A 17150-nucleotide genomic window follows, 5' to 3' on the forward strand; every position below is an offset into this window, starting at 1 on the left:
TCTGAGTGAAGAAGTTTCTCCTCATCTCAGTCCTAAATGGCTTATCCCTTATCCTTGGACTGTGTCCTCTGGTTCTCGACCTCCCCAACATTGGAAACATTCTTCCTGCATCCCTACTATGTCTAGTTCCTTGCAATGCATGATTGCCTCCAGCTCCCCTGTTTTATTACGGACACTGTGTGCATTACTGTACAGAGAGTTTAACTAATTTTTAATAGGATTTCCTCTCACTTTATGTTTAACCACCTTTTTAGACTCATTTTCTATAACTCTATGTATTCCCTTGCCATCAATGTCCTCCCTTACTTTATTTTTTCCTGTGCTCTTTTTTCTTGTTTTGTTTAGGCTAATTATGTTGTTTGTAAATCCCTCCCCCCATCTTACTAATTTAAAGGCTTTGCCACCTACCAAGTTACATAGAAACATAGAAAATAGGTGCAGCAGTAGGCAATTCAGCCCTTTGAGCTTGCACCACCATTCAATAAGATCATGGCTGATCATTCACCTCAGTACCCCTTTCCTGCTTTCTCTCCATACCCCTTGATCTTTTTAGCCGTAAGGGCCATATCTAACTCCCTCTTGAATATATCCAATGAACTGGCATTAACAACTCTCTGCGGCAGGGAATTCCACAGGTTAACAACTCTCTGAGTGAAGAAGTTTCTCCTCATCTCAGTCCTAAATGGCCTACCCCTTATCCTAAGACTATGTCCCCTGGTTCTGGACTTCTCCAACATCGGGAACATTCTTCCCACATCTAACCTGTCCAGTCCCAAAAGAATCTTATAAGTTTCGATGAGATCCCCTCTCATCCTTCTAAACTCCAGTGAATAAAGGCCCAGTTGATCCAGTCTCTCCTCATATGTCAGTCCAGCCATCCCTGGAATCAGTCTGGTGAACCTTCGCTGCACTCCCTCAATAGCAAGATCGTCCTTCCTCAGATTAGGAGACCAAAACTGAACACAGTATTCCAGGTGAGGCCTCACCAAGGCCCTGTACAACTGCAGTAAGACCACCCTGCTCCTATACTCAAATCCCCTAGCTATGAAAGCCAAAATACCATTTGCCTTCTTCACTGCCTGCTGTACCTGCATGCCAACTTTCAATGACTGATGAACCATGACACCCAGGTCTCATTGCACCTCCCCTTTTCCTAATCTGCCCCCATTCAGATAATAGTCTGCCTTTGTGTTTTTTCCCCCAAAATGGATAACCTCACATTTATCCACATTATACTGCATCTGCCATGCATTTGCCCACTCACCTAACATGTCCAAGTCACCCTGCAGCCTCTTAGCGTCCTCCTCATAGCTCACACTGCCACCCAGTTTAGTGTCATCCGCAAACTTGGAGATATTACACTCTATTTCTTCATCTAAATCATTAATGTACATTGTAAAGAACTGGGCTCCCAGCACTGAGCCCTGCGGCACTCCACTAGTCACATCCCCCAAATAAATCCAAGGTCTGGAACCCAGGGAGTGGGAGCGATTCGAACTGCTCAGAAGGTCAGAGGTGAACCTGACTCCACACACCACCCACTACAGAGTGAGGGGTCACCTGTCATGGCTCGCCAAATTAGGACCTGGATCAGCCAGGATCCTATACTGTCAAGCATAAAAAGGTGTGTCCTAAATGGAAATTGGTCTGTCATTCCCAGGGAAATGCAGGATGAAATTAAGCCTTACAGATGCTGCAAAGATGAATTGTCTATTCAGTCTGATTGTCTATTATGGGGTAATCATGTTGTTATCCCAAAAAAAGGCAGGGAAACATTTGTGTGAGATTTACACAGTACCCATCCAGGCATTGTCATGATGAAGGCCATTGCCAGGTCTCAAGTTTGGTGGCCCGGCATTGACTCGGACTTGGAGTCATGCGTGCATCAGTGCAACACTTGCATGCAACTGAGTTAAGCACCCGTGGAGGCTCCGCTGAGTCTATGGTCATGACCATCCAAACCGTGTTCTACATAGACTTTGCCGGCCCCTTTCTCGGCAAAATGTTTTTAGTGGTAGTGGACGCTTCCTCCAAATGAATTGAATGCGTAATCATGTCATGCAGCACGTCCACAGCCACTATTGAAAGCCTCCGGGCCATGTTCGCCACCCATGGCCTGCCCGACGTCCTTGTCAGCGACAATGGACCGTCTTTCACCAGTTCGGAGTTCCACGAGTTTATGACCCGTAATGGCATCAAGCATGTCAGGTCTGCCCCTTTCAAACCCGTGTCTAACAGTCAAGCGGAACAGGCTGTCCAATCCATTAAGCAGAGCCTAAAACGCGTGACCCATGGCTCCCTACAGACCCGCTTGTCCTGCATTCTGTTCAGTTACCGGACGAGACCCCACTCGCTCACCGGGGTCCCTCCTGCTGAACTGTTAATGAAAAGAGGTCTCAAAACGAGGCTCTCCCTTGTACATCCAGATCTCAATGATCATGTCGAAACCAGAAGGCAAAGGCAGCAATGGTACCATGATCGCCCGGCCGTATCATGTGACATTACTGCTCATGACCCTGTGTTTGTCCTGAATTATGGTCATGGTCCAAAGTGGGTTGCTGGCATGGTTTTGGCCAAGGTGAGGAACAGGGTGTTTGTAGTCAAACTGCTAAATGGTCAAACGTGCAAGAGGCACATCGATCATACCAAACTGCGATTCACAGACAACCTAGAACAAATTGAAGATGACATCATCATCGACCAACCAACACACATTCAACCGTCAGTTGACCCTTGTGTCTTTCACGAAGACGAACCTACCAACCCCGACAGTCCTGCCAGACCGACTGCTCCGCAATGCAGCAATGGTCCTACTAACTCACCCAAGCTTGGGTTCGAACTGAGAAGATCAAACAGTGAGCGGAAGGCCCCGGACCATCTCAATTTTTAATACAACCTGCACCAAGGACTTTGGGGGGAATGATGTTATGTATGTTAACTGGGTTTTACCTGCCACCGAAGGGCACGACTGTCGGAGTCCTAATGGTCACTGGCAGACACGTGCAAGCCTCGTATATAATGTTGGCAGCCATGTTGAATCCTCACTTTGAGAATACATAAACTGGAGTAAGGTCATGCCTGAACTAGCTCACCGTACTTAACCTCGTGGAGTTATTCGATACTTAACACACCTCATCTGATACAGAATCAATGCTCTTTTTCCCTTATTTTACTCTCTTGCTCCCTCCCCCCTTGCATTCTTTAGTGAGAAAAGGGAATGTGGGAGCAAGCCCTGTCTTTTGCTGCTTCACAATACAGTTTTTTTTGCATGGTGTGCTGTGCGCTGCAGTTTATTTTCCTTGCAAAAACTTGAACTCTATGTACAAAACAAACAGAATGTCTTAAAAATAGCACTGCACTGTATGGTCTAATGGGAAATTTTGGAGAGATGTAAGAAGGAATTCGATATGCTTGATCGCAAAGTCACATTTTGTCCTCTGATCCGAATCACCATATGGCACAGTAATCTAGTGTTTTTGAAACATTCTTTATTGCAACTTTAGAAGCAGCCTGTTTAGGAATAGCAGAAATGGTTGCAAAGAAATTCAGTCTCTGTCTACCCGCCCTGTAAAGTCCTTACACAATACCACAAATCCACACGAGGAACATTCTATGGACAAGGTCACTCTGTGACCTGTACCTTTATTCACAGGACCAAGAAGTGATGACCCTGCGTGGGACCTCCCTTTATATACCTGAGTGACTAGGTGAGGAGTGTCTCCCACAAGTTCACCCCCTTTGGTCAAGGGATTACATAGTTGTATGCCGACAGTGTGAGTGCCCATCTTTGGATGCGGGCAGAGGCATTGGTGTTAATCCCTTTGCTCTCCGGGAACAGCGATATGAGCAGCTTGTGGTCAGTTTCAAGCTCGAACTTCAGGCCAAATAAGTACTGGTGCATTTTTTTTACCCCGTAAACACACGCCAGAGCCTCTTTTTCAAACATGCTGTAGGCCCTTTCGGCCTTGGACAAACTCCTGAATGCATACACAACTGGTTGCAATGTTCCCGATTCATTAGCCTGTTGTAACACACACCTGACCCCATATGATGACGCATTGCAAGCTAACACCAATTGTTCAAATGGGTTATTCAGAAAAAGCAGTTTGTTTGAACATAACAGATTTCTGGTTTTCTTAAATGCAGCCTCTTGTGAATTCCCCCATACCCAGTTGTCTCCCTTGCACAGTAGCACATGTAGGATTCTAAAAAGGTGCTTAACCCAGGTAGAAAATTACCGAAATAGTTAAGGAGTTCCAGGAACGACCGCAGCTCCAGCACGTTCTGTGGTCACGGTGCATTCTTGATGGCCTCCGTCTTGGCTTCGGTGGGTTTGATGCCATCTGCTGCGATCCTCCTTCCGAAGAATTCGACGTCCTGTGCCAGGAAAACATACTTCGAGCATTTCAACCTGAGCCCCACGCGATCCAACTGACTAAGAACCTCTTTCAGATTCTTCAAGTGCTCCATGGTGTCCCAACCTGTAACCAATATGTCGTCCTGGAAGACCACGGTGCAAGGTACCGACTTTAGCAGGCTCGCCATGTTCCGCCGGAAGATCGCTGCGGCCGACCGGATCCCATATGGGCACCGGTTGTAGATAAAAGAACTTTGTACGTGTTGATGCAGGTGAGGCCTTTCGAAGACTTCTCCAGCTCCTGCGTCATGTAGGCTGAGGTCAGGTCCAGTTTGGTGAACGTCTTCCATCCACCCAGGTTCGCAAATAGGTTGTCTGCCTTGGGTAGCGGGTACTGGTCCTGCAGCGAGAAACAGTTAATCGTTACTTTATAATCCTCGCGAATTCTAACCGTACCGTCCTCCTTGAGTACCGGAACAATCGGACTGGCCCAGTTCCTTGAATTCCACCGGTGCGATGATGCCTTCACGTTCCAGCCTGTCAAACTTGATTTCCACTTTTTCACGCATCATGTACGGTATCGCCCGAGCCTTGTGGTGGATGGGTCGCGTACCGGGAAACAAATGGATCTGCACTTTCGCCCCCGAGAAGCTTCCAATGCCTGGCTCGAATAATGATGGGAACTTGCTTAGAACCTGGGTACATGCGGTGTCGTCAATGGACGAAAGCGCTTGGGTGTTGTCCCAGTTCCAGTGGATTTTCCCCAGACAGCTTCTGCCAAACAACGTGAGGCCATCCCCTGGCACAATCCATAGTGGGAGTTTGTGTACTGCTCCATTATAGGAGACTTTGACTTTAGCATTACCAATTACAGGGATTAATTCCTTTGTGTAAGTCCTTGGTTTGGTGTGAATGGGGCTGAGCTTGGGCCTGTGTGCTTTCTTTCCCCACAGCCTGTCGAAGGTCGTTTTACTCATTATGGACTGACTTGTCCCCGTGTCCATCTCCATAGATACTGGAATGCTGTTCAGTTCAACTTTCAACATTATTGGTGGGCATTTCGTCGTGAACGTGTGTACCCCGTTCACCTCTGCCTCTTCCCTATGAGTTTCCAATTCCATCTGATCCACTGTGGATCGATCTTCCTCTGCAACATGGTAGTTTGCAAGGTTTGCAGGGTTTGCAGCTCACATGCACATTCATTGGAGGTGTCCCATTGTTCTGCAACCATTGCACGCATAGTGCTTAAAGCGGCATTGATGGGCCGATGATCACGCCTTCAGCTCCAACAGGGTGTTAACTGCCTCGCATTAACAGTTGATGGCGGACTCTGGGTCAATTAAGATCGGGCCACAGCAGCTGGCGTGTGTGCTCTGCCATATATTTCTGCTCAAAACCAATGTTACTTTATGCACAGTACTGGCTGAAACTTCTTTGTTCTGCGAAATCTGCTTGGTGTTGTCGCTGTTGGACATAAATGCCTGGGCTATCGTTATGGCTTTACTCAGATTCGGAGTTTCTACAGTCAACAGTTTGCGAATGCCCAGTGCAAAAAAGTCTCTGAGCATTTGTTCTAGGAATCCTTCAAACTCACAATGTCCTGCAAGGCGCCTTAGTTCGGCGACGTAGCTCGCCACTTCCTGGCACTCCGATCGTTGACACGTGTAGAACCGATATCTCGCCATCAAAACGCTTTCCTTAGGATTTAGGTGCTCCCAGACCAGCGTACACAATTCTTCGTAGGATTTCTCTGTTGGTTTAGCCGGGGCCAGGAGATTCTTCATGAGGCCATAGGTTGTTGCCCCACAGACAGTTAGGTGGATCGGCCTTCGTTTGGTGGCATTCTCGTCCCCTTCTAGCTCGTTGACCACAAAGTATTCGTCAAGTATCTCCACGAAGGCCTCCCAATCATCCCCTTCTGAGAACTTGTCCAGGAAGCCGACTATGCTTTGCATTTCTCCGTGGTTGTTCGTTACCTCGTCGCCAATTGTTACAATCATAATAAGTGGTTGGACTGAGTACTGTGTGTAATGAGCAAGTGTGACTTTGCTCCTTTATTAAGATTCCAGAGTGCAGGTACCTCGTGGGTGACCTGCTTATATACTGTGCTCCCAATGGATGCTGGGATCCATTAGGACTCCAACAGGTGGACCCTCTGATGGTCAGATGAGATTCAGGTTACACAGGGTTAAATACATAACAAACTGCCTAAAGAGTAGCGTGTAGTGGTCATGTTACTGGATGACAAATCCAGGGACCTGGACTAATAATCTGGAGAACAGGAGTTAAAATCCCACCGTGGCTATTTGAGAATTTGAATTCAGCTTCAGAAAATCTGGAAATAGAAAGCTGGTACAGGTTGAACCTCCCTTATCCGGGACTCCCTTATCTGGCACCACCCCTCATCCAGCACCATTCCCAGCTGCTCCGACATGAACAAGTTGAAGTAATTCCTCGCTGACGACTCCCGCAATCGCTGGCCTGACCCCGCGATCCACCGTCACCACCCCGCCACACACACATGATTTCTCTCTGCTGCACTCCCAGCCCCAAGCCAGTCAGCCCCGATATCCCCTTGCTCAGTACCTGTACCATCCAATTTAACTTGACCACCCCTCGTCCAGCAAAATCCCTTATCCGGCACAGGCCAGATCCCGAGGATGACGGATGGGAGCGGTTCAACCTGTGTCAGTAAAAGTGACTATGAAGCTGTTGGATTGTTGTTAAAAACCCAGCAGCTCTTTCCTCTCCTCCCCAGGGAAGGGGGAGGGGAGGAAAAAACAAAAGGGCAGGTGTGTGATTAAATGACAAAAGGTATGATGGTACAATGCAAAAGGAGATGGTAATGGGACAACTGAATGAGTGGCAGAATCATTAACTGCTGCCATGTGAAAAAATAAGGGCAAAGTTATGGTCTGAAATTGTGGAACTCTATGTTGAGTCCGGAAGGCTGTAAAGTGCCGAATCAAAAGATGCGGTGCTGTACCGTGAGCTTGCGTTGAACTTCATCGAAACAGTGTGAGGCTGAGGACCGAGACGTCCCTGTGGGAGTGGAGCAGAGAATTAAATTGACAGGCGATCGGAAACTCGGTTATGCTTACGGACTGATAGGAGGTGTTCTGCAAAGCAGTCACCCAATCTGCGTTTAGTCTCCCTGTCATGTATGTAACCTTCATGCAACTGTAACCTTCATGTAACTGTAACCTTCATGTAACAACGCTGCATACTGTATACACCCAAGAAATGCACACCTTGACCACAGGGGGTGAACTTGTGGGAGACACTCCTCACCTGTGCATCCAGGTTTATAAAGGGAGGTCCCACGCAGGGTCATCACTTCTTGGTCTTGGGAATAAAGGTTCAGGTCACGTAGTGACCTTGTCTGCAATACATGCCTCGTGTGATTCTATAGTAAGGTGTAAGGATACCACATTCCCCAATGTAGAGGATCAGTAAAAGTGACTATGAAGCTGTTGGATTGTCGTACAAACCCAGCTGGTTCATTGATCTCCTTGAGTGAAGGAAATCTGCCGTCCTTGCCTTGTCTGGCTTGTATCGGACTCCAGTCCCACAGCAACTGCCCTCTGAAGTGGTCTCATAAGACACTCCGTTGCATCAAAGAGCAACAACAGTTCAAGAAGAGGGCCATAAATGCTGGCTTTGCCAGTGACTCTCACATCCCAAGAATGAATTTTTTTTTTAAAGTGGCAATGATTTCCCTGTTTGTAGCAATGTGTGCTCACAGGTACAGTGCATGCTGTTCAGGGTGTTAACATGCTTTAGAGCTGGGGGAAGGAAAATCCCCAGTGCTGGTAATACAAAAAGGGAAATCAGGTGGTGCCCATAACTGCAAAGCCATTCTGCAGTTTTTATTAAAATGTAAATAGCTGAGCTTGTGGGTTTTAGTGTGTCTCCCATCACATAGCAAAAGAAACCAAGTTTTAATAGCTGTAGCATGAAGTTTTATAATAGAGGGTGTTGAAACGTTTCTAGAGTGTAAGTGCTCAAACAAGCGCTAGTTTTAACCCCAAGCCATTTTAGTTTATTCCAAAACTTCTGCTAAGACATGATCATCAGTTCAGCATAGATCAAAGTTAGCGCTCTCTAGTCAAACCCATTACATTAATACTTGGTAGAATTAATACTTGTTTACTCGGTTGATTCATGAGATGAAGGGGTTGCCGCTTGAAGAAAGGTTGAGCAGGTTGGGCCGATACTCATTGGAGTTTAGAAGAATGAGAGGTGATCTTATTGAAATGTATAAGATTGAAGGGGCTTGACAGGGTAGATGCAGAGAGGATGTTTCTCCTCGTGAGGGAATCTAGAACTAGGGGGCATAGTTTCAAAATAAGCGGAAATGAGGAGGAATTTCTTCGCTGTGGGTCCTGAATCTTCGGAATTCTCTACCCCAGAAAGCTATGGAGGCTGGGTCATTGAATATATTTAAAGTGAAGACAGACAGATTTTTGAACAATAAGGGAGTCGAGGGTTATGGGGAGTGGGCAGGAAGTGAAATTGAGGCCAAGATCAGATTAGCCATGATATTATTGAATGATAGAGCAGGCTCGAGGGGCCAAATGGCCTACTCCTGCTCCTATTTCCTATGTTATGTAAAGTAGGTGCCTATGCTGGTCTACATAGATAGTCCTTGGAAACCCATGGCAGTCTCTGTTTCCGCACCATTTCAGTTTTCTCTTTCTTATCTCAAGGAGGAGCGGTGAGTCGAGGGGAGGCCCATAAAAGGTCCAGCAGTCAGAGGAGCGGCAGCGTCAAAGAGGATTGGTGAATCGAGGGGAGGCCCATAAAAGGCCCAGCAGTCGGAGGAGCGGCAGCGTCGAGGAGAAGCGGTGAGTCGAGGAGGAGCCAGCTAGTGCAGCAGCAGTAGGGAGAGAAGGCAAAAAAGAAGTAAAAAGAAATTGAAGTGTGATGTCACAGCCAAGGGGGTAAATGATTGGCTGGTGATTGGTGAGTAGTTTTTCTTTTTCTTTAACATCAGTAAGAAACCTTTGGCATTGTTGCCAAATTAAATTAATTTAAGGGTTACGTCATGGCAGGAGAGCCCAGACCAGTGTCATTCTCCTCCTGTGCTATGTGGGAAATCAGGGACACTTCCAGTGTCCCTGACGACTATGTGTGCAGGAAGTGTATCCAGCGGCAGCTCCTGACAGACTGCATTGCGGCAATGGAGCTGCGCATGGAATCACTCTGGAGCATGCGCGATGCTGAGGATGTCGTGAATAGCACGTTTAGTGGGTGGGTCACACTGCAGGTAAAGGTTACAAAGGCAGGTAGGCAATGGGTGACCATCAAGCAGAGCAGGAATAGGAAGGCAGTGCAGGAGTTGCCTGCGGTCATCTCCTTCCAAAACAGATACACTGTTTTGGGTACTGTTGGGGGAGACGGCTCATCAGGGGAAGGCAGCAACCGCCAAGTTCATGGCACCGTGGGTGGCTCTGCTGCACAGGATGGCAGAAAAAAGATTGGGAGAGCTAAAGTGGTGGTGGATTCTATTGTAAGGGGAATAGGTAGACGTTTCTGCGGTCACAACCGAGATTCCAGGATGGTATGTTGCCTCCCTGGTGCAAGGGTCAAGGATGTCTTGGAATGGCTGTAGGGCATTCTGGAGAAGGAGGGTGAACAGCCAGTTGTCGTGGTGAATTTAGATACCAACAACATAGATAAAAAACGGGATGAGGTCCTACAAGCTGAATTTAGGGAGCTAGGAGTTAAATTAAAAAGTAAGTCCTCAAAGGTAGTAATCTCAGGTTTGCTACCAGTGCCACGTGCCAGTCAGCATAGAAATAGCAGGATAGTTAAAATGAATACGTGGCTTGAGGAATGGTGCAAGAGGGAGGGATTCAAATTCCTGGGACATTGGAACCGATTCTGGGGGAGGTGGGACCAGTACAAAACGGATGGTCTGCACCTGGGCAGGACAGGAACCGATGTCCTAGGGGGAGTGTTTGCTAGTGCTGTTGGGGTGGGGTTAAATTAATATGGCAGGGGGATGGGAATTTATGCAGGGAGACAGAGGGAAGTAAAATGGGGGCAGAACAAAAGATAGAAAGGAGAAAAGTAAATGTGGAGGGCAGAGAAATCCAAGGCAAAAATCAAAAAAAGCCACATTACGGCATAATTCTAAAGGGGCAAAGAGTGTTCAAAAGAGTGTTAAAAAGACAAGCCTGAAGGCTCTGTGTCTCAATGCAAGGAGTATTCATAATAAGGTGGACGAATTAACTGTGCAGGCAACTATTTACGAATATGATATAATTGGGATAACGGAGACAAGGCTCCAGGGTGACCAAGGCTGGGAACTCAACATCTAGGGGTATTCAACATTCAGGAAGGATAGGCAGACAGGAAGAGGAGGTGGGGTGGCATTGCTGGTTAAAGAGGAAATTAACACAATAGTAAGGAAGCACATTAGCTTGGTTAATGTGGAATCTATATGGATAGAGCTGCAGAATATCAAAGGGCAGAAAACGCTAGTGGGAGTTGTGTACAAACCACCAAACAGTACTAGAGAGGTTGGGAATGGCATCACACAAGAAATTAGGGATGCGTGCAATAAAGTACAGCAGATATCATGGGCGACTTTAATCTACATATAGATTGGGCTAACCAAACTGGTAACAATACGGTGGAGGAGGATTTCCTGGAGTATATTAGGGATGGTTTTCTAGACCAATATGTCAAGGAACTAACTAGAGGGCTGGCCATCCTAGACTGGGTGATGGGTAATGAGAAAGGACTAATTAGCAATCTTGTTGTGCGAGACCCCTTGGGGAAGAGTGACCATAATATGGTAGAATTCTTTATTAAGATGGAGAGTTACACAGTTAACTCAGAGACTAGGGTCCTGAACTTAAGGAAAGGTAACTTCGATGGTATGAGATGTGAATTGGCTAGAATAGACTGGCGAATGATACTTAAAGGGTTGATGGTGGATAGGCAATGGCACCATTTAAAGATCACATGGATGAAATTCAACAATTGTACATTCCTGTCTGGAGTAAAAATAAAACGGGGAAGGTGACTCAACCGTGGCTAACAAGGAAAATTAGGGATAGTGTTAAATCCAAGGAAGAGGCATATAAATTGGCCAGAAAAAGCAGCAAACCTGAGGACAGGGAGAAATTTAGAAATCAGCAGAAGAGGACAAAGGGTTTACTTCGGAGGGGAAAAATAGAGTATGAGAGTAAGCTTGATGGGAACACAAAAACTGACTGCAAAAGCATCGATAGATATGTGAAGAGAAAAAGGTTAGTGAAGAAAAACGTAGGTCCCTAGCAGTCAGAATCAGGTGAATTTATAATGGGGAACAAAGAAATGGCAGACCAGTTGAAAAAATACTTTGGTTCCGTCTTCACCAAGGAAGACACAAATAACCTTCCGGAAATACTTGGGGTCTGAGGGTCTAGCGAGAAGGAGGAACTGAAGGGAATCCTTATTAGTCAGGAAATTGTGTTAGGGAAATTGATGGGATTGAAGGCTGATAAATCCCTGCGGCCTGATAGGCTGCATCCCAGAGTAATTAAGGAAGTGGCCCTGGAAATAGTGGATGCATTGGTGATCATTTTCCAACATTCTATTGACTCTGGATCAGTTCCGATGCACTGGAGGGCAGCTAATGTAACACCACTTTTTCAAAAAGGAGGCAGAGAGAAAACAGGGAATAAGAGAGTGGTTAGCCTGACATCGGTGGTGGGGAAAATGTTGGAATCAATTATAAAAGATGAAATAGCAGCGCATTTGGAAAGCAGTGACAGGATTGGTCCAAGTCAGCATGGATTTATGAAGGGGAAATCATGCTAGACAAATCTTCTCGAATTTTTTGAGGATATAACTAGTAGAGTGGACAAGGGAGAACCAGTGGATGTGGTGTATTTGGACTTTCAAAAAGCTTTTGACAAGGTCTCACACAAGAGATTAGTGTGCAAAATTAAAGTACATGGTAACGTATTGACGTGGATAGAGAACTGGTTGGCAGACAGGAAGCAGAGAGTCAAAATAAATGGGTCCTTTTCAGAATGGCAGGCAGTGACTAGTGGGGTGCCGCAGAGTTCAGTACTGGGACCCCAGCTATTTACAATATATATTAATGATTTAGATGAAGGAATTGAATGTAATATCTCCAAGTTTTCAGAGGACACTAAGCTGGGTGGCTTGTGAGCTGTGAGGAGGATGCTAAGAGGCTGCAGAGTGATTTGGATAGGTTAGGTAAGTGGGCAAATGCGTGGCAGATGCAGTATAATGTGGATAAATGTGAGATTATCCACATTAGTGGCAAAAACAGGAAGGCAGAATATTATCTGAATTGTGACAGATTAGGAAATCTGTCAATACAGTAGCAATACGGTGGAGGAGGATTTCCTGGAGTGTATTAGCGATGGTTTTCCAGACCAATATGTCAAGGAACCAACTAGAGGGCTGGCCATCCTAGACTGGGTGATGTGTAATGAGAAAGGACTAATTAGTAATCTTGTTGTGCGAGATCCCTTGGGGAAGAGTGACCATAATATGGTAGAATTCTTTATTAAGATTCAGAGTGACACAATTAATTCAGAGACTAGGGTCCTGAACTTAAGGAAAGGTAACTTCGATGGTATGAGATGTGAATTGGCTAGAATAGACTGGCGAATGATACTTAAAGGGTTGATGCTGGATAGGCAATGGCACCATTTAAAGATCACATGGATGAACTTCAACAATTGTACATCCCTGTCTGGAGTAAAAATAAAACGGGGAAGGTGGCTCAACCGTGGCTAACAAGGGAAATTAGGGATAGTGTTAAATCCAAGGAAGAGGCATATAAATTGGCCAGAAAAAGCAGCAAACCTGAGGACAGGGAGAAATTTAGAAATCAGCAGAAGAGGACAAAGTGCTTAATTAGGAGGGGAAAAATAGAGTATGAGAGTAAGCTTGCTGGGAACACAAAAACTGACTGCAAAAGCATCTATAGATATGTGAATAGAAAAAGGTTAGTGAAGACAAACGTAAGTCCCTTGCAGTCAGATTCAGGTGAATTTATAATGGGGAACAGAGAAATGGCAGACCAATTGAACAAATACTTTGGTTCTGTCTTCATGAAGGAAGAAACAAATAATCTTCCGGAAATACTAGAGGACTGAGGATCTAGCGAGAAGGAGGAACTGAAGGAAATCCTTATTAGTCAGGAAATTGTGTTAGGGAAATTGATGGGATTGAAGGCCGATAAATCCCCGGGGCCTGATAGTCTGCATCCCAGTGTACTTAAGGATGTGGCCCTAGAAATAGTGGATACATTGGTGATCATTTTCCAACAGTCTATCGACTCTGGATCAGTTCCTATGGACTGGAGGATAGCTAATGTAACACCACTTTTTAAAAAAGGAGAGAGAGAGTAAACAGGGAATTATAGACCGGTTAGACTGACATCGGTGGTGGGGAAAATGTTGGAATCAATTATTAAGATGAAATAGTAGCGCATTTGGAAAGCAGTGACAGTATCGGTCCAAGTCAGCATGGATTTATGAAGGGGAAATCATGCTTGACAAATCCCCTAGAATTTTTTGAAGATGTAACTAGTAGAGTGGACAAGGGAGAACCAGTAGATGTGGCGTATTTGGATTTTCAAAAGGCTTTTGACAAGGTCCCACAGAAGAGATTTGTGTGCAAAATTAAAGCACATGGTATTGGGGGTAATGTATTGATGTGGCTGGAGAACTATTTGGCAGACAGGAAGCAGAGAGCCGGGATAAACGGGTCGTTTTCAGAATGGCAGGCAGTGACTAGTGGGGTGCCACTGGGCTCAGTGCTGGGACCCCAGCTATTTGCAATATACATCAGTAATTTAGATGAAGGAATTGATTGTAATATCTCCAAGTTTTCAGATGACACTAAACTGGGTGGCGGTGTGAGCTGTGAGGAGGATGCTAAGAGGCTGCAGGGTTATTTGGACAGGTTAGGTGAGTGGGCAAATGCATGGCAGATGCAGTATAATGTGGATAAATGTGAGATTATTCACTTTGGTGGTGAAAACATGAAGGCAGAATATTATCTGAATGGCAGCAGATTAGGAAAAGGGGAGCTGCAACGAGAGCTGGGTGTCATGGTACACCAGTCATTGAAAGTTGGCATGCAGGTACAGCAGGCGGTGAAGAAGGCAAATGACATGTTGGCCTTCATAGCAAGGGGATTTGAGTATAGGAGCAGGGAGGTCTTACTGCAGTTGTACAGGGCCTTGGTGAGGCCTCACCTGGAATATTGTGTTGAGTTTTGGTCTCCTAGTCTGAGGAAGGATGTTCTTGCTATTGAGGGAGTGCAGCGAAGGTTCACCAGATTGATTTCCGGGATGGCGGCACTGACAGATGAGGAGAGACTGGATCGACTGGGCCTGTATTCTCTGCAGTTTAGAAGAATGAGAGGGGATCTCATAGAAACGTATAAAATTCTGATGGGACTGGACAGGTTAGATGCAGGAAGAATGTTCCCGATGTTGGGGAATTCCAGAACCAGAGGTCACAGTCTAAGGATAAGGAATAAGTCATTTAGGACCGAGATGAGGAGAAACTTCTTCACTCAGAGAGTTGTGAAACTGTGGAATTCTCTACCGCAGAGAGTTGTTGATGCCAGTTCGTTAGATATATTCAAGAGGGAGTTAGATATGGCCCTTATGCTAAAGGGATCAAGGAGTATGGAAAGAAAGCAGGAAAGGGGTACTGAGGTGAATGATCAGCCATGATCTTATTGAATGGTAGTGCAGGCTTGAAGGGCCGAATAGCCTACTCCTGCACCTATTTTCTATGTTTCTATGTTTCTAAAAGGGGAGGTGCAACGAGACCTGGATGTCATGGTACATCAGTCATTGAAAGTTGGCAAGCAGGTACAGCAGGCTGTGAAGAAGGCAAATGGCATGCTGACCTTCATAGCTAGAGGATTTGAGTATAGGAGCAGGGAGGTCTTACTGCAGTTGTACGGGCCTTGGTGAGGCCACACCTGGAATATTGTGTTAGTTTTGGTCTCCTAATCTAAGGAAGTACGTTCTTGCTATTGAGGGAGTGCAGCGAAGGTTCACCAGACTGATTCCCAGGATGGCAGAACTGACATATGAGGAGAGACTGGGTCAACTGGGCTTGTATTCACTGGAGTTTAGAAGAATGAGAGGGGATCTCATAGAAACATATCAAATTCTGACTGGATTGGACAGGTTAGATGCGGGAAGAATGTTCCTGATGCTGGGGAATTCCAGAACCAGGGGTCACAGTCTAAGGATAAGGGCTAAGCCATTTAGGACCGAGATGAGGAGAAACTTCTTCACTCAGAGAATTGTTAACCTGTGGAATTCTCTACCACAGAAAGTTGTTGAGGCCAGTTCGTTAGATATATTCAAAAGGGAGTTAGATATGGCCCTTACGGCTAAAGGGATCAAGGGGTATGGAGAGAAAGCAGGAAAGGTTGAATGATCAGCCATGATCTTATTGAATGGTGGTGCAAGCTCGAAGGGCCGAATGGCCTACTCATGCACCTAATTCCTATGGGCCCAAGTTTCAGCATCTGGTGAAAATGGCGCACCTCCGAGACTTACGTGACCTGCCTGGGCTCGAAGGTGCGCCGGAATATTCTGCAGCAATTCTCCGGTCCTCCTGGACCATGGCGTGGAGTGGCGTGGCGCAGCGTAGTCTCCCTGGGGAGGAGACTGCCTGCAGCGGGGCGGGGCTCGGGATCATGCCTTCTTCTCAGAGCCGGCAGCGTTGCGCAGGCACGCTGGAGCATGCGCGCCTGCGCAATGGCTCGGGAGAGCATGGGTACCGGGGGGAGAGCGTGGGTACCGGGGGGATAGCGTGTGTACCGGGAGGAGGGGAACGTGGGTACCGGGAGGAGGGGGAGCGTGGGTACCGGGGGGGTAGCGTGGGTACCGGGAGGAGGGGGAGCGTGGGTACCGGGGGGGGTAGCGTGGGTACCGGGAGGAGGGGGAGCGTGGGTACCGGGAGGAGGGGGAGCGTGGGTACCGGGGGGGTAGCGTGGGTACCGGGAGGAGGGGGAGCGTGGGTACCGGGGGGGTAGCGTGGGTACCGGGTGGAGGGGGAACGTGGGTACCGGGAGCGGCACATGGCAACCGGGGTTGGGAGGGGGGAAGCATGGCAACCAGGGTGGGGAGGGGGGGAGCATGGCAACAGGGGCGGGAGGGGGGAGCGTGGCAACAGATGGAGGGGGGAGCGTGGCAAGGGATGGAGGGAGCGTGGGTTGGGTGGCACACAATGATCGAAGGGCCGGAGGAGAGAGCAGGGTTGCCTCCTCCCAGCCTCTCCCCCACACCCCCCACACACACACCCCCACCCCCTACACCACCCCCCCACACACACACCCCCACACAGCCCCCCATGCACCCCCAACGCCCCCACACCCCCACGCCCCCCCACACACCCCCCCACCCCCCCAAACACAACCCCACCCCCCCCCCCCCCACACACACACACACCCCCTCCCAACGCCCCCACACCCCCCCCACCCCCACACATACACACACACAGGCACACACCACACCCGCCCCCCCCCCCGCACCCCTAACTGTCAGATACAGAGAGAGAGAGACACTACAGAGAGAGATGCTGACAGAGACACCTTCCCTTCACATAAAGGTAGGCCTTCTATTTTTTATTGATTGATTACTTATTACTTTGGTCTTGGTGCTTTAGGTGCAGGGTTCCTTCTATTTTTTATTAATTAATTGCTTATTACTTTTTGTGCTTCCTTTAGTGCTTGGTGCTTTAAATGTACTGCTTTGTTTAGTGCTTAGTGCTTTAAATGTACT

General features: G+C 47.1%; 1 long non-coding RNA gene across 2 annotated transcripts in view; it reads left to right on the forward strand.

Annotated features, from left to right (window-relative positions):
- Positions 1 to 17150, forward strand: part of LOC139264301 (uncharacterized) — a 96205-nt gene that overhangs the window by 36880 nt on the left and 42175 nt on the right. Inside the window, exon 3 of one of the 2 annotated variants that reach the window (XR_011593308.1) lies at positions 9067 to 9322. This is a non-coding gene — a long non-coding RNA (uncharacterized lncRNA). The remainder of the gene's footprint in view (positions 1 to 9066; positions 9323 to 17150) is intronic. The other variant, XR_011593309.1, reaches the window with a different exon arrangement.

This window comes from Pristiophorus japonicus, chromosome 5 (genome assembly GCF_044704955.1).
Source record: "Pristiophorus japonicus isolate sPriJap1 chromosome 5, sPriJap1.hap1, whole genome shotgun sequence".
Lineage (NCBI taxonomy): Eukaryota > Metazoa > Chordata > Chondrichthyes > Pristiophoridae > Pristiophorus > Pristiophorus japonicus.